Genomic DNA, 18,694 nt, shown 5'->3' on the forward strand with positions numbered 1-18,694 from the left:
ATGTTTAGAGAATATTCAGCGATTTGCATTTGTCTTTGCTGTCGATCGCAAAAGTTAATCTTGAGTCACGCGCTGTTCCTTTGCGGTTCCTACGCGACTTTACACAGAACCCGGAAAACAACACAGATCATCTCACAACACAGCGCGCATCAATTCGGAATATGAAACTGTGATTTAAAAGCAAATAGCAAGATTGTACATTTCGTAAAGTACTTTTATTTGACATCAAATGTTTAGAGAATATTCAGCGATTTGCATTTGTCTTTGCTGTCGATCCGCAAAAGTTCATCTTGAGTCACGCGCTGTTCCTTTGCGGTACACAGGGTGTTGGTTTATGATAAAAGAAGCACTATGGTGGCACTGATAATCGGAAGGCTGTTCCAACAACGAGGCATTAGACCACCATAATGGTTGGTATGTTGCTTCTAGCCGCTAGTACCGCGTAAGGGCATATTGGTCCTTGGCGATTGACCCATAAAATGGTGAGGGTCATGAAGTTGTTTAGAAGTAGCTGCACCTGGCAGTTAAAAAATCTGCTGGCCGGGGTCTGAAAATCGTGGCATTCACAGTACGGGAGGCCATACCTGTTTTAAAAAACATAAATTAGTCTCACCAGCCGATCTTCATTAAAAATATTCATTTTATTTATTAGGGCGTGAAACTATTTGCTAGTGAGGATAGTGCAACGGAGTATGTTAACTTATTCCCATTAACCCACCCTCTGTCCTCTGCCTTTTTCAGAGCCCTCTAAGCGACAGGGGACCAATTCGGCAGTTATAGTGCGTGGTAGAAAACACTATGCCACATTGAAGGAACAAGTACAACTTAAACAGGCTTTAACGCCATGCTATTGTTATTATATTCCAGTATAAAATAATCTAAAGGGTTACTTACATTAAATTGGCATTTTCCATTGTCTAAGCGTAGTGCAGTCCCAAAATACGACTCCGTCTGTGCCAACGATCTTTCTCATAGTGATATAATATATAAAAGTGGTTTTGTTTCAGAAATTTCATCCTTATCGTGTCTTACGTTTTTGCAACACTCCTTCAAAAGAAGTCTTTTAGCATGATCCCTGTCTGTCAAGGTAAAAAAACAATAGAACTTTATAGTGCGAGTCGTGGGCCTCTCCGGCATGTGAGCAAAAAATGGAAGCAGCTGACCTTCACTGTAAACGACCATAAATTCTTAGTTTGCAACATTCTGTGTACAGCCATCTCTGAGAAATTGCTTTTTACACTCCATCTTTGTATATTGTTTGCATGCTAATAAAAAAACTTTGTTAAAGGGACGTTATGGTTCCAAGTAAAACCGAAAACCCCCTGAAATTTGCCAGTTATGGTAAGCTAAGCAACCATAACTCGCGCCACCACCGTGCACTGCTAAGACTAACACCCAGGACATCAAAGATGACATCACAAATGTCAATGATGACATCACTGATGACATCACATGTGTATGTACTTTTCATGAAATATGTGTACAAGGGATTCTTATTATAATGTTGCGAAAAAAGTGTGAAGGATCATTGCAATAAATATCATACCCTAATTAGTGCTTTGAACGATGCATTGATATAAATAGCATACTATTATGGGGTTCTATCTAGTATACTAAGCTACTAATGCAGAAACATAGCATTGTGTGCAGCGTACAAGATGAAGGTATAATATTCGTAATGTTAATATGTTGAATAATGAATGATGATTGTTTTCTTAATAGATTTTTGTGTACTGTGAAATATGTAATAAGTAGCTAATAAAACCCATGTATTACATAATTGCATTACTATAGAGAAAACAGAAAGAGATAAGAACACATGCCAATATACATATGCATAGGGTAAATAGCAGCTTTGAAACAGAGAAATCATTTATTTGCCTGAAAATAATGCTGCCTTTAAAGCTTGTGTCTTTCCCTATGTATATGTTTCATATGATGTGACTGGACTCTAAGGGAATTACTATAAGAACCTACTTGTAGGATACGTCTACAAATAAAATACAATTTTTAGTTTCTGGCTGTTACTGAAGAAAACCATGTGGCCTATATATGTCAGCAAAAGAAAAAAGAGAAGAACACTCGCGGTGTCCTGAAATGTTCGTACATAAAGAAAATGGGGGTGTTCTGAGGACGTTGTCCGTATTGTTCGCTGGCAAGTTGCATGTGTTATAAGAACACTTGTGGTGTCCTGAAATGTTCGAAAATAAACAAAATGGGGGTGTTCTGAGGACGTTCTCCGTATTGTGTGACTGCTTAGCTGTATGCAACGAGGGAATGGCACAGAGAGTGAAGTGGAAATGGTAGAAGGGCTGTCCAAGAGTTACGCGGTCCGCGGACACCGCGGCTGTCCGTGGACAGGGCGTGCTACATCCAGGGTTTTCCAGCAAATCCAGCATGGAAAGAAGACTGTAGAGATCAGCCAATCAGATGTTGAGGTTGTGAATTTGTGTTGAAAGAGACTGTGTGTAGTGAAGATGGCAGAAGTGGAGAAAGTCAGGGTGTTGGTGCTTGGAGATATGTTTGTGCATGGTTTACAACAGTATGCTCAATGCAGGCAGGTTTCAAAGAATTTTGATGTTAAAGGAGTGGAGGTCATGTGGAGCACTGTGCCTGATTGCAATGTACAGGGAATTGTACAAGTTTGTGAAGATATGGGCAGGATCAACAGTCCCCATGTGGTAGTTTTGCACTATGGTGCTTTCCGTTTGGGCTATGTCAGTGCCCCTACTTTGTTGGCAGATTTGGAACACTTGGTCCAAGCAGTAATGAACAGCCTTCCAAATGCCAAAGTATTTTTTTCTGGATTACTACCTAGGGCAATATGGGACAATTGTTCCGTTTTTTGTCCTCAGCAAAACAATGCTAGGTGTGTAATCAACCGAGGCATGTGTGCCTTCATGCTTATGAGCTGGTATGTTCTTCTGTAATAATGAGAATATTGATTCCAGTAATGCTGTTTATTTTAAAGAAGATGGCATTTCCTTATCTTTTATGGGAAATGCCATACTGTTTTGGAATGTAAGGATTGCTTTGGAGAAGGTTATGTGAAGATTTTAGGAGTAAAGTAAGAAAAAAAGAAGAAAAAAATACAAAATAACAGGTGTCTGTCAAGCATCTGCAAAAAAAAAAAACAGCTCTTTTCAGATCCAACCTCAAAGGGGAAATGGGGCACACTATTTAAATTTACATTTGCGACGCTCAAATTTTCGATATGTCCGCGGACATCGAAATCACTAGCTAGGGGTTCAGTATGTTCTATGTTACATGTATTTAAAGTCAGGGATATTATGGTTAAGTTGTGCTACTAAAAACCTATGAAATTCATAAAAAAACTTTGTTAAAGAGACGTTATGGTTAAGTTTCGCTACTAAAATCCTATGAAATTCAGTAAAAAAACTTTGTTAAAGGGACCTTATGGTTACGTTGCGCTACTAAAAACCTATGAAATTCAGTGAAAAAACAATGTTAAAGGGACGTTATGGTTACAAGAAAAACTGAAAACTCCCTGAAATTCGCCATTCATGGTAAACTAAGCAACCATAACTCGTGCCGCCACCGTGCACTGCTAAGACTAACACCCAGGACATCACAGATAACATCACAAATGTCATTGATGACATAACTGATGACATCACATGTCTGGTTCCCTTTTTTTCCTTTTCTGACATATCTAGGCCACATGGTTTTCTTCAGTAACAGTCAGGAACTAAAAATTAAAAAGGTACTATATTTGTAGACTTATCCTTCAAATATGTTCTTGCAATAATTCCCTTAGGGTCCAGTCACATCATATGAAACATATACATAAGGGAAGACACAGGCTTGAAAGACAGCAATCCTTTCTGTACATGAAGAAAATCAGTAAGGTTATAAACACTTTCTGATAGTTCTGTTGTTTTTTTATTACTGTACTTTCCCTGTATATGCTCTTATTTGTATACATTGTACTCACACTACTTTCCTTAGGGTCCAGTCACATCATGTGATACATATACATAGGGGAAGTAGCAGCTTTGAAACAGAGCAATCATTTCTCTGCATGACGATAATCAGTTAGGTTATGAGCATTGTCTGATAGTACTGCTGCTTTTTTGCTTACTTCACTTTCCCATTATATGCTCATATTTGTATGTGTTGTTGTCTCTTTGTGTTTTGTCTGTAATAATGCAATTATGTAGTACGTGGGTTTTATTAGCTACTTATTACATGTTTCACCGTACGCAAAAGTCTAATAAGAAAGCATTTATCATTTTATTATTCAACCTGGCAAGATTATGAATATTGCACCTCCATCATGTATGCTGCACACAATGCCTATGTTTCTACATGAGTAGCTTAGTATACTGGAAAGAACTTCATAATAGAATGCTATTTATATCATTGCATTGCTTAATGCAATATGTACCTCATGATATTTATTCCAATGATCCTTCACACTTTTTTGTCAACATTACATTAAGAATCCCTTGTACAGACTTTTCATGAAAAGTAAATGCACATGTGATGTCATTAGTGATGTCATATATTGCATTTGTGATGTTATGTTTGATGTCCTGGGTGTTAGTCTTAGCAGTGCACAGTGGTGGCGCGAATTATGGTTGCTTAGCTTACCATAACTGGCGAATTTAAGGGTTTTTTGGTTTTACTTGTAACCATAATGTCCCTTTAACAAAGTTTTTTTCACTGAATTTCATAGGTTTTTAGTAGCTCAATTTAAACATAACACACCTTTAACAACGTTTTTTCACTGAATATAGATACAGATAGCATGAATTTGATAGGTGTTTAGTAGAATACCCTTAGTTTATATACATGTAACATAGAACATGCTAAACCCCCTGCCCCACGCTAGTGGTTGTGAGGTCTGAGGACTGCACGCATGTCCGCAGACGGACGGTCAACATCAACACTATCCAAAAACTCAGGAGGTATCCTACATTGTTGTATCATGCAATAAAAACACTGAACATGTTCAAAGATCAGCATATAAATACATTACATTCAATAATAAATAAGAAGTGCAAACTGTATATGTAAGACACCAACAGACCAATTACATAGCATATGCAACATAATGGAACAAAACCAAAAGAAAATAACATATGCCTCCAGCAGAATTATCTCACAGAAACTGTACAGCAAAAATCAACAGCACACCTACGCAGCAGTAACAGCAAAACTAAAGAAGAAACTGGTAAGTACACTACATTCATTTCACATATTTAAAAACGTTCTGTATTAGGGTGCACTGCATTTTTTCTTTTTTTTTACACAGAAATGTCTAGTACTTTGGAATGGCTAGAAGAACATTTTCCTCGGGACGAAATGAGTGAAAACCGTGATACTAATGGTAGACACTACACTTCTCTAAATAAGCCAATTAATAACCATTATTTTATGTGTACTTAACATATTTTTTAACAGACCATACAGACAATAAGAATAATACAGAAACAAACACCTTGGAAAATCATTTGCAGCGTGTATAGCAAATAATGGTTCTATTAATGACAAATGTCATTCTTTTCAAAAACTTTGTATAGGACCATATAAAGGAAAAAATTAAATATCACTGTCCCACATGTACCTGTACCCCTTCTCCATGTACCAGCCAACCAACCCCAAAAACTCACCAGCAAGAAAAACATTATGATGAGACTTCAATCCCTTCCTCCCCTACCATCCAACATGTACAAACCACTAATTCCCTGTATTTGTATCAATGTCTGCTTCCCCCTCTCTTTCATAATTTTTGTATTTTTATACAATAATAAAATATTATGTGTGCTGTTACTATATTGCTCTGTGTCTTGTTTTTTTTTTTTAACGCCGTTAGGGTGTCCACAATTAACCAAAATGGGGGTGTCCTAAGGAAACTATCCCTGTTCGCACTGTCGGCAATTAAAATGGAGGTGTCCTTAGGACACATAAAATGTCTGCCTGTCCGCAATTAACCAAAATGAGGGGTGTCTTAAGGACACTATAGGGGTCATTGCGAGTTTGGAGGTAGCCATGGTGCTATTAGCGCCATGGCTGCCTCCAAACTTGGGTCCGGGTTCTTTGAATGGGGACTTCCCAGGTCTTTCCAACCTTGGAGGACCCGGTAAGTCCCCATTGAAAATACCCATCCCCATTCGAGCCCCCATAGGGCTCAATGGGATTGGGGAGGGAGCTAATAATGGGCCTGTTAATAACGGGCCCGTTATTAGCTCCCTGGTCCCTTTGCGGGACCCGCAAAGGACGTCTGGTCTAACCAGATGTTCTGAGCGGGTCCCGTAAGGGAACCTCGTAATGCGGCAGTAAGAGGTTAACGGCTCCAGCATCCTTACCAGCGCCGTTAACCCCTTACCGCTGTACTCGTAATGACCCCCTATGCCTGTTCACACTGTCCGCAATCAAAATGGAGGTGTCCGCAGGACACTAAATCCGTCTGCATGTCCGCAGCTATTCACAATAAGGTGTCCTTAGAACATACCCTCTGTTCGTTTTGTGCGCAACCACAATTAATATGTCCATAGAACATATAGCCCATCCGCCTGTCCGGTAAGTTGTGACGCACATTTAATTTGATATGGGACATGAACTCTGTCCATAGAACACCTGCACGCATGCATATTACACCCTTGGGTCATACGAACATCGCGCCTGTCTGTAACTGTCCACCGCACGTGTGTCGCACTTTCAATTAGTTCGGGGACACGAATACTATCCGTAGAACACCCACGTGCATGCGTACACCCGACACCACGCAATTGGTGTCCTACATACACCCGTACCATTTGCGAACATCTCTGTGATGTCATCATGTGATCGCACCCACGCTAAGCGTGGATCCTTGTTCTCTAACACAGTCCGGGCCCCCGGACATTAAAAATGTACGTCTTTGAGCAATCCAAGGCATTTTCCTGTGAAAATTCACCCTTGCTCATGTCCCAGACAATGTCCCTAGTGATCTACATCCATGGCTGCTGCTTGTGCTACTTCTGTCTCCGCACCACCCTCAACCCCTCCACAACCACCACAGGGGAACAGGTGTGAGAATGCAGAGGAGGATGAAGAGGATGACGAGGATGAGGTAGTGGAAGTCCCTACTACTAGCACTCACCATGAGTCTTGGGTGTGGAGGTTGTTTGCCACTCTTGATGGAATACCGAAAGCACTCAGTGCCATTTGGTGCTGATTCGTAGCAAACCAGGTTTGTACAGCTACAGTACTACCTCAATGAAGTGACGCCTAAGGTCGTTCCACGGTGGGGCTATTCGTAAGGTTGTACCTTACGATAAACATAGTAGGTTGAGTTCCTCTGTAGCATTCCCTGTTTCTGCTCCTGCCACTACAAGAGACACTCCTGTGGGCAGCGCATCCCTCCAGCTGCTCGCAGGCCATACGTGATTCTGAAGACCCTTACCTTTTGAGAGTCACAGTATTATGTATGTACTGTGATGCAGTACTCTGCAGGGGGAGACCCTTTGAGTGCTTTTCGAGGCTGCAGTCTGTGAGCATGAGAAGGACTGCCAACTATCTGATTAAGGCCCACCCTAGATCTTCCTCTCTCCACCTGCTCTTTCTTATCCACATGGTTGGTGAACTTTTTGAACCCTTTTTTGGTGTTCAAAATGTTCGTAGAGAGCGTGAGTGTCCTCAAAGCGCGCCCCAGCACCCCTATAAAAGGCCACACCCGAGAGCTGATCCTCATTCTGCTTTTGGATTTCCAAGCAAGACAGAATATTGCTGGACATTGATCCTTGGTGGACCTGCTGTTGCTACTGCATTAATTCCCTTTGGAAAATTCCTGACAGTTGTCCTGATGGCATCCATGGCTGCTGCGTGTGCTACTTCTGTCTCAGCACCACCCTCAACCCCTCCACAACCACCACCTCCCCAAGGGCCTGCAGAGGGGAACAGGTATGAGAATGCAGAGGAGGATGAAGAGGATGACGAGGATGAGGTAGTGGAAGTCCCTACTACTAGCACTCACCATGAGTCTTGGGTGTGGAGGTTGTTTGCCACTCTTGATGGAATACCGAAAGCACTCAGTGCCATTTGGTGCTGATTCGTGGCAAACCAGGTTTGTACAGCTACAGTACTACCTCAATGAAGTGACGCCTAAGGTCGTTCCACGGTGGGGCTATTCGTAAGGTTGTACCTTACGATAAACATAGTAGGTTGAGTTCCTCTGTAGCATCCCCCGTTTCTGCTCCTGCCACTACAAGAGACACTCCTGTGGGCAGCGCATCCCTCCAGCTGCTCGCAGGCCATACGTGATTCTGAAGACCCTTATCTTTTGAGAGTCACAGTATTATGTATGTACTGTGATGCAGTACTCTGCAGGGGGAGACCCTTTGAGTGCTTTTCGAGGCTGCAGTCTGTGAGCATGAGAAGGACTGCCAACTATCTGATTAAGGCCCACCCTAGATCTTCCTCTCTCCACCTGCTCTTTCTTATCCACATGGTTGGTGCCCCTTCCTTCCCTAACGTCCCTTCCATTCCTTATGTGTCATGTCTGAAAAACCAAAAAAAAATACAAAACAACAAAAACCAACAAAAAAAGCCTGTGCCTTTTTTGGAAACATGTTTGGGGTGCTGCCCTATCAAAACCATTGCACTCTTCTCCGGTCAGAAGTGGTGGCTCTGAAAAGAGCCTTTTGGTGGTGATTTTTGTGTTTCAAAAACTTCAAATGGTCAACACCTACTGGAAAAAGGATTGCTATAATTCCAAAAAGGGTTGCAATACATTTTGTATATTTTTCAGAAAAATCTGATTGCCAGCATAAGTAAAATGTACTTCATCTTTGCGAAAATTCTGTGTACTACGAAACTATATTTTCATTGTGAAAAGAGGACATGCCAGCATCTCTCAAAAGGCACAAACAGCCTTGTTGACAGTGCACCTCGCTTTCTCCATTTGTGGACCAAATGAAGAAGAACGCAGCCATATTTGTCTCTGCGCAATACGAGAAAAAATTACTTGGGAGTTTGGAAACATGTCCATGACTTTCCCAAGTCCATCTTTCATTGCAAATTGCAAAGAGATTCCAGAGACATGTCCTAAACTGTTCCCTCCACAATGAATAATATTAATGTCTGGATAATGCTATGTCACCAAAGTAGCACAAAGAGGTACCAAATCCAGGCACTTCATTCCACGCACTCCATGCCAGTGCACTTCCACATGAGGGAATCCAAGATGTGCAACCACGATCTGCATTCACCTCCAACAAATTTATCCACAAGTCTCCCAAAATCCAGACAATATGCCTTCTGAAAGATACAGCCATAGCTATCTGCTCTCCTCTCAGGAAAAAGACTTTCTGACAAAGTCCCTCCTTAAACATCACACCCAGTAAACCTTATTGACCAATCCCTTGCCCTGCTAAGTCTCATTTACATGCCTCTCAGCTTCAAAACCCGGGTATGTGGTACGCGGTGTCTGCAGACAAATCGTAAAATCTGAGAGTGGGGAATGAAAATTTAAATAATGTGCCCCATTTCCCTTTTGAGGTTGGCTCTGAAAAGAGCTTTTTTTTGTTTTTATGGAGATGATTTAGAAACACCTTTTATTTTGTAAATTGTTTTTTTTTTTCCTTATTTCCCTCCAAATATCTTCACATTATCTTCTACAAACCAATCCGTATGTTCCAAAACAACATGACATTTCCCATAAAAGATAAAGAAATGCCATCTTCTTTAAAGTAAACAACATTACCAGATTCAATGTTGTCATTATTGCAAAAGAATACATGCCAGATCTAATCATAAAAGCAAACATGCCTTTGTTAATTAAACATATAGCAACATTTTGCTGAGGACAAAAACAGAACTATTGTCCCATACTGCCCTAGCTATCAAAGCAGAAAAAATAAACTTGGGATTTGGAAAGACTTTCATGACTGCCTGAACCAAGTTTTGCAGATATTGCAACAAAGTAGGGGCAGTGGCATAGCCCAAATGCAAAGCACCACTTTACTTTATTGCATTTGTACTGCGCAGCAATGAACCCGTGGGCATGATGGCGCGGACGAGACTAGACAACAAGATACATATATGTGCAGAAAGAGCTGGGGGAGAGAACCGGGTATTCAACTGGGCTTTATTCAAAGAGCCATGTTTTTAACTTTCTTTTGAAGGCCTTGAGGGTCGGATCCAATTTGAGGTCCAGGGAAGGCGATTCCAGGAAATAGGGGCTGCTGTGGCAAATGCACCCCTTTCCACTTTCAAAGATTTGCGTTTAGGAATTAAGAGCATATTAGTATCCTGAGACCTAAGAACACGAGGAGAACACTTAGGGAGAATGAGTTTGTTGATGTAACAGGGCATAGTGCCCAGAAAGCTCTTGAATGTTAGGAGCATAAGGCGATACTTGATTCTAGCCTCTACATGTAGCCAGTGTAGACCTCTTCTTGCTGGTGTAACATGGTCCCGCCTGGAGAGGCCTGTGACCACCCTCACAGCACCATTTTGGATAACTTGCAGTAGATTAATATCCCTTTTGCTGATACCAGTCAGCAGACTGCAGCAGTAATCCATTTTTTAGCCTACTATGGCTCTCGCCAGTGTTTCGGCGTTGGCCTGAGAAATCATAGGTCTGAGGTGAGTGAAGAGTTTAAGGTAGTAGGCTGCCCCAGATATAACACTTCCCACATGAGCATTCATAGAGAGGTGTTGATCAAGAATCACCCCTAGTGACTTAACTTTTTTATGTGTGTCTAGTTTGACTTCGCCCAGCTGAATTTTGCTATACCTGGGGTCAAGTTTTAAAATCTGATTAGGGGATCCCACAACCATGAGCTCCGTTTTAGTTCTGTTAAGCGCCAGTTCATTTTGTACCATCCAATTCTCGATACAGGTGTAGACTTTGTTTATACGCTCTTCATCTTGTGTGTGGTCTCCCGTGAGGGGAGTGATACATTGGGTCTCATCTGCGAAATTAGTGAACCCGATATTTTCATGCACCAACACAGAGAAGAAGGGGACGGTAAAGATATTATAAAAACAGGGCGAAAGACTTGCTCCTTGTGGGACTCCATACTCAATCGGGATTGTATCTGCTTCAGCTAGGTCTGAGCACACACAACTGACTCTGTTTTTGAGAAAAGAAGCCACCCACTGAGAGGCTTTGGTGGAAAAAGCTGCCACTTGTTCGAGCCTGGTGACCAACAACGTGTGGTCAACCAGGTCGAACGCGGCTGAAAGGTCCATCAGCATGAGCATGGTGGATACTCCCTTGTCTATGTTGGAAAGCAGCCTGGATTTTAGTTCCAGGAGGGCCGTTTCAGTGCTATGACCCACTCTGAAGCCTGATTGCCGACAGTTAAGAATTGGGTAGCTTTCTATATGTTTAGCTATTTGTATATAGGCAACTCGGTCCAGAATCTTCATCAAGAAGGCCGAGTTGGTAATAGGCCTATAGTTCAAGGGGTCATCTTTGGCGAGGCCTGGTTTTTTGAGCAATGGAGTAACCCAGGAGCGTTTAAGTTTGTCTGGTACGGCACTCTCTTTAATGGAGGCATTAACAAATTGCAGGATGGCTTCCAGCAAAAAAGGGGGACATGCTTTAATTATAATGGCTGAGAAGGGATCACCCCTGCAACTAGTTGTTTTCAGGTGTTTGACCACCTCCGTCAGCTCTTCCAGCGTAATTGCTGAGAAGGAGAATTCTGGAATAAGTGGGCTTCTAATGTGCTCCTGAGGTTCTGGGGTGTTACCTTCATTCCTGGCGTTTGCCTTTTTTAGGCTGATATTGGCTTTGATTCCCTGTAGTTTCGAGACCATGGCATCCTGGATAGCCTGGCACCATTTTTTGTCTTTTATGACTTCATTGACCTCGAGGACAGGCGTCGATTCCTGCTCCTTGAGAATTTTAAACAACTCTTTGGCCTCTGATCGTGCTTCCGTAATCCTATTGTTGAAGAAATTCTTCTTTGCATCTAGGATGGCCACTTTATACAATCTCGCTGCCTCTTTTTAGGCCACACGAAAGTCATCAGAATAATTAATTTTCCATTTAAAATACAATTTACGCATAGCCACTTTAAGAGTGCGTAGCGCTGGGGTAAACCAGGGTTTATTGGGGGTGACAAGCTTGTGTTTTTTACTTTCTCCGGGGCTAGACAGTTGATAATGTCATCGAGGGTTTCCCTGAGTGAGGTGGAGAGTTCCTGGGATGTTTCTGGGAGTAAATCGTTAGTCAGATGTTTAACTAGTGGGGAGATGTGTTCCAAAGTGAGCAATTTGGAGTTACGTCCCTTTGTTGGCGGGGAGCTTTTGCTTTTTGGTTTGGCGGGAAAGGGCAATCGAATTGTAAAGTTAACAAAGTAATGATCTGACCATGGGCAGGGCGAAGTGGTTAGGTCAATGATGCATACATGCATTGCTGCAAGCCAGTCCAGAGTGTGTCCTAGTTGATGAGAAGGTTGACGATTAAATTGGGCGAAACCGTGTGAGCCTAAGGTGGCCTCCAGGTCAGCTCCCTTTTGATCGTCTTGATGGCCAAGCCAATATTTTAAATCTCCCAATACAATGAAGCTAGTGTGGGGTTTGAGACAGGCCATGAGGTGGTTGGATAGGGCAGAGACAAAATCCTCAGAGTGAGAGGGGGGTCTATATAATAGTAATAGGTTGCTGGTGGTCTCAGCATTAATGCCTATTTTCACCTGTAGGGATCCTATACCTTCCAGTATGTTAATGGAATTCCCCCAGATGGTGATGTGTTTTTTAAAGATCAGCACCACGCCCCCTCCCTACATCCCTGTCTGCCCTCAACATGGAGTAACCCTCAGGAATCGCCAAGTTAAGAGATGGACCTGCGGCGCTTTGTGCCCATGTTTCTGTAAGGGCGCAAATATCGATGTCCTGCTCTTCGATATGCGCTACTATTTCTGTAGAGTGTTTTATAAGAGATCTAGTATTGAGAAGGAGACAGGACAACTGGCTCCGGGGTAGGGCAGGACTAAAAACCCTGCCTCGTATCTCTCGATCCCCGTGATCAGCACTGCTTGTGGTAGGGTCATTATGCATAATAGCGTTAGACACGACTGGTAGTATGGTAAGTAGAGCTTCCCCAACCACCTGCGGTGTGTTGTCAATAAGATTTTTGGCGGATTGGGAATAAAATCATGATCCCTAATGTGGGACCCCAGGTCTCCCTGTGTTGAGCCCTGGGTGGTCTCGGGAGAGCACGTAGTCACCTGTGTGGAAATGACTAACTCGGTTGACCTACGCGCATTCTTTATGAGTGACATACCATGGCATTTGCGTGCCAGGCTTTTCTGTTTTTCTACCTCAATTATTCTGAGGACTTCTTGCAGGCCCATGGTGCACGAAATCGGCACGAAATCGGCGCCAACCACAGAGCAGGACAACTACATGTGCACTATTAAACCTAGCCATATCCTGACAAACTTCTACCATTGCCTGCAAATTAAAACCAGGCACAGTGCACCACACCACCTCCACTCCTTTTATGTCAACATTTTTAGCCACATTCCTAGATTTAGCATACTGCTCCAAACCATTCACAAACATATCTCCAACCACCAACACCCTGACTTTCTCCACTTCTGCCATCTTCACTACACACAGTCTCTCTCAATACAAAGCAGAACCTCAACACCGGATTGGCTAATCCCCAAAATACACTCCCATTTCATGCTCAGAAGCCCCGGATGTGGCACGCCATGTCCGCGAACAGCTGTGGTGTCCACGGAGTGTGTAAGTAACACCGGGGCAGCCCTTCTACCCTTTCCACTTCACTCTCTTCACCATTCCCTCATTGGCTACTGTAAAGCAGTCACACAACCATCCACCAATCACATCCAATAACTCCACATCTAACTCCATCATCACAGTTCAGCACTTTAGATGTACTGTTGATAAGTGGTCGAAATGTATGAAAGAAGTAGTGGAACTATGTTCCCTGCTGGCCTGCCCCGCTCCCCACAAAGCCCATCGCAACGCCCCTTCCCACACAATACAACCGCCCAAACAAAGGCACCTGCCGTTTAAAGTAACGTTCAGTGCAGTTCAAGCTTCAACTGCTTCCTACACTTTTATTTTAAAATAAGACCATTCCAGAAAGGTTTATTTTTAAAATAAAAGTATAGGAACAGTAAAACATAGTTTTAAAAAGTATAGGAGCACTGCTCCAAACCGCTCCCGGCCACTTCGACCACTGCTGTTGATCACTCTGAGTACAATTGGGCTGTGATTGCAAAGCACACACAGCAGCAACTACTGTAAAACTCTCCAAGATTTCTGATTACAGATTCATGCACATCCACATGAATGAACACAAACAACAGGTATGAATATTTTCTGCACAGTACATGTACAGCTCTTGTATAAATGCATATAAACGGGGTAACTGCCACTTACCCTGTATAACCTGTAAAACAAGCTTACTATCATTCCTCCCATCTGCTATGATCAAGTGTAGCTTGCAAAGCTGCCTGCTCTCCAAATTTTGATTTACCCATATTACTAATTGTAATGTGCAAACTGTTATTCTCTTCATTAATTCTGTCATTTGTGTAACCACTTCCACCTATTTATCCACATTTCAACAATAATAGCATTTAATGCATTATAGTGCATAGGATGTACATACACTTTCCTTTCTATACATTCTATATATGTAGCACAATCTATCGTTTGAACTTCCTTTAGAAATTATTATAATAGTAATCAGACACAACACACACAGCTGTCTAACAAAGTGTCATTTCATATTAAAAGATGTGAGCAATAACAGTATAATTGTGGGAGAAGTTGTAGTGTGTTATAACATGACATGCAGCCAGGATAGGTACATGCATCTTTATTCATAAACACAGATAGCCAATATGATTTGAAAGGCTCCCAGCTGAACCAACACCACTGCCTCTACAACTGTCCTTCCAATCTGGACAGCTCTCACATTCTAGCTGGTTGCCCATTCCATTCTAGAATGTACCACAGCATTCAACTATACACAGGTGCAGTCATGTCTATCACATCATGTACAACTATCTACAAACAGTGTAGTAAACCAACACATATAGCATCTCCCCCTTCCCTTCAGTCTGCAATGCAAACACCACTTACTTTATTTCAGACTCTCCCATCTCCAAGCACCACAGGATAACCCAGTAGTTTCCTAATCACCCGCAGTCTGGTAAACTTGCTTTGTCCCATTGCCACTTTTCCAGGTTTTCTGGAGAGTGATAAGCCGTTGAACCCATCAAATCCTTCTGCTTTATTTTGCACACCTTCACAAATGTATACATTGCATGCTTTTCCCACAGTTCCTGATATTTACCCTGTATAAATAGCAAGAAAAGTATACAGTTATTTCTCCTATCTCCTAACATCCAATAACACTGCCTTAAAAAGCCAGGTGTGCAAGTAAAATATACAGAATGCACATAAACAAAGGAAAGTGCATCTACATGCTATGCATAGTTATCAGAAAGCACTACTACTGACAAAAAACAAATTCATGTCTACATTAACAACAGTGCTATTAACACACATATTTACTAACTTGTAAGTGCAATAATGCCATAATGTTCTATTACTCAAACACTGTAGAATTGTAGTATTGTAGAACAAACAATTGTATTAACCTTGCAGCATTAGATTGAGTATTATGTCTTGCCCCTCAGCAGCTGCATACTTTGTATTGTCATCTGAACACCAATATAGTAACACACAAATACGAGAATAGCCTACCCAACCTGAAGTAACAGCCCATCTCACAATCACACACCTCTACATACATGCTTACCATCATACTCAGACACTCATGCACAAAGCACACATACACTGCAAAACATCCCAACCCACATTTTATTTTTTTTCTCCAACAGACCCCAAAGAATGCCTACCAAAATGCATCTCTGAGGAAAGCAATGCAGAAGTAGACAAAATCAAAATAAAAGTGTCCAAAATAAGCATCCACCTCTAGCAGAATTTGTACAAAAAGTTCAAACAAAACAGCTAATACAGTCACTAAGCGAAACAAGTCCAGCTTAAAGTAAAGAAACGTTGCCTCCACTTTAAAAATGTAAAACAAAACAGAAAGTGACTAACAGGACTGCAGCTACCACTAGTGCTAAAACTGCACCTATAAATCTCAATGTAGTCACAAGTAAGCATACCAAAAAAATGATTTTACAAAAAATGTTCCACCACGCAGTCCTCCAGAACCTTATAAAACAGGAGAGATCTCACACACAACCCTTAAAACCTACTGTAGAAAATGAATCCTAGAAGGTTGCATAGACAGTGCAAGCCTTCTTAAAAGGAAATTATTTATTTTAGTTTTAAACAAAATGAAACCACTAACAAAACTAAGTACTAAACTTCAAAAAAGACTTCTCAATGAATGGAATATCAACAAACATAACTTTGCAAACATCTGTGGAGGTGAATGGACTCATACTACCAGCACAGAACCATATTTCAATGAAGAAGCATATAGACTAAAGCAAATAAACCCAATTGCCATACATAGCAGTGGACGAGGATATGAAAAACTTACAAATGCCATTATGGAACAAGAAACGATGCTAATAAAAATATCCCCATAAAACTTAGTATCAACTCTCCATTCCACTGAACCAATGCGTCCAGTCTACAAATGGCCGTGCACATCAATGTGTAACAGAGCCAAAGAATCTTTCAGATCTTTACGCCAGTTCCTCAATCAGTATGTGAAAGGCAAAGACAAATTAAAAATAAAACTATTACAAAGTATGGACTCCTGTCCAGTGTGCAAATACACAGGACTACAAGGACACTCATTAGCCTGCATTTCTGGACCTATTTGCAAAATGATATCAACACACCATTCAACTCAAAGAAATCTCGTTCATAAACTGTACTATGCCAACAGTTCTGCTTTATCAATGGCCAATTTAAATAACTATTTTCTACATGGTACAGCCAAAGAACTACTCGAAGAAATAGAGCATATCCAGAGAAAATATTTTGAAGTGAAAGCCACTTACAAAATGCAATTGCTTTACAACAAACTAGCAACAACTTCACAGTTGGCAACCTTCAAACCTACAAAAAAGGAATACTAAAGTTTAAAAGTACATCTGCTGAAGTACGAAGCCATGTGTGTGTGTGATGCCGCAGGACTTTTTATAAGAATAGCACACAAACTGCATACATAATGTAAAAAAAAGAGAAGACAATGAAGATTCCAGTGGTTCCAATTAGCTATCTATCGTATAGCAGAAAACAAATAAAAAAGAAATGACCCCTTAATACTTTGCAATTACTGCACTGCAAAACTTGACAACAACCAAACACCTCCACATGCTATCACAAATAACTTGGAAGTATTCCCACTACCAAAACCCCTGCAAAAACTTAACTTGTATGAGAGCATCATAATTCAAACAGTGCACCCATTTCAAGCAATAATACACCTTGAACCAAAAACAGCAAAACTACCTCCCTCTGAATTACTGAAAGGCATTTGTAGTAAAGTAGTTTATTTGTCATTAGATCTCAAAGAAACTGTACAGACTCTGGGAGTGCAATGTCCAATAGATCAATCTTTAATTATCTTAGTAAATGGCATACCTGCAAAAGACCAAAAAAGTGTAAACAACTCATTGACTTACATAAAGTTAGACAAGCCCTGCAATATCTAAAAGACAACAATGAATACTACAAATAAATAAATATTGAAGAAAACCTGAGGGAACCCGCTGAAATAATTCAAGACTCATCAGAAACAGGTCAATTTCAACTTTTAGATCCTGCTACAGAATCCAATATTTTAGTCCATTATACAATTCACCCATTACACTCTAAAGACACCATAGATGATGCACTGGTAACGTACCAAATGCGACAAGCCACAGGATCTCCAATCAGCATATGGGAAAAAAGTATAGAAGCACGTGTCTTTCCTCTACTCTTTCCTACTGGAATAGGAGGAAGATATGATGGCAGACCCACACAAATAACAGCATCAAAATACCGCTCTTCATAAATGTATTCTGAAGACCCTAGATGCAGACAAAACTTGGAATACATATTCCACCTACTCTTTGAAAGTGAACTAGCAACTCTATGCTACGGAGTTGCACACACATTGAAAGCAGGTAGCAATTGTCAACATATGGCAGCTATGCAATTATTACAAAAAGTGCAATGAAAAGATGAGGTTTTACAGTCAAGCATTATAAATCTTTTCACAAACATGTGTGGTACAAAAGAATACTGGTTCCGACCTAACAGAGATGTACGCTGTATGATAAGAAACCTCGGGCCCCCACTTGGTGTGTGACATTAAGTTGTGCAGAATATGCATTGGAAGTTTTACACGATTTCCTACGCATAGCCAACAAAAACAAAACAAATATAGATATAAATCACCAGGAGAACTCTGCTCTCTAGATCCTGTAAATATATCAAGATATTTCCATTATTGCTTCATTGGTATGCTACACTTCATTTGTGATAAAATTGTTCCTCCCCTCGGAGAAGTGCAACACTTCTTTTGGAGAAAAGAATACCAAGACAAAGGAGAACCACACATCCACATGCCTTTGTGGATTAAAGATGCTACTAAATTTGGTCAGGACTGTGATGCCACTGTTTTGCAGTTCAACCAAAAATATGTCACTTGTGAAATCCCTTCACAAACGACACATAGGGACCTTCATGCACACATTTTACAATTTCAAAGACA

This window comes from Ambystoma mexicanum, chromosome 2q (genome assembly GCF_040938575.1).
Source record: "Ambystoma mexicanum isolate Mex_15411 chromosome 2q, UKY_AmexF1_1, whole genome shotgun sequence".
Classification (NCBI taxonomy): domain Eukaryota; kingdom Metazoa; phylum Chordata; class Amphibia; order Caudata; family Ambystomatidae; genus Ambystoma; species Ambystoma mexicanum.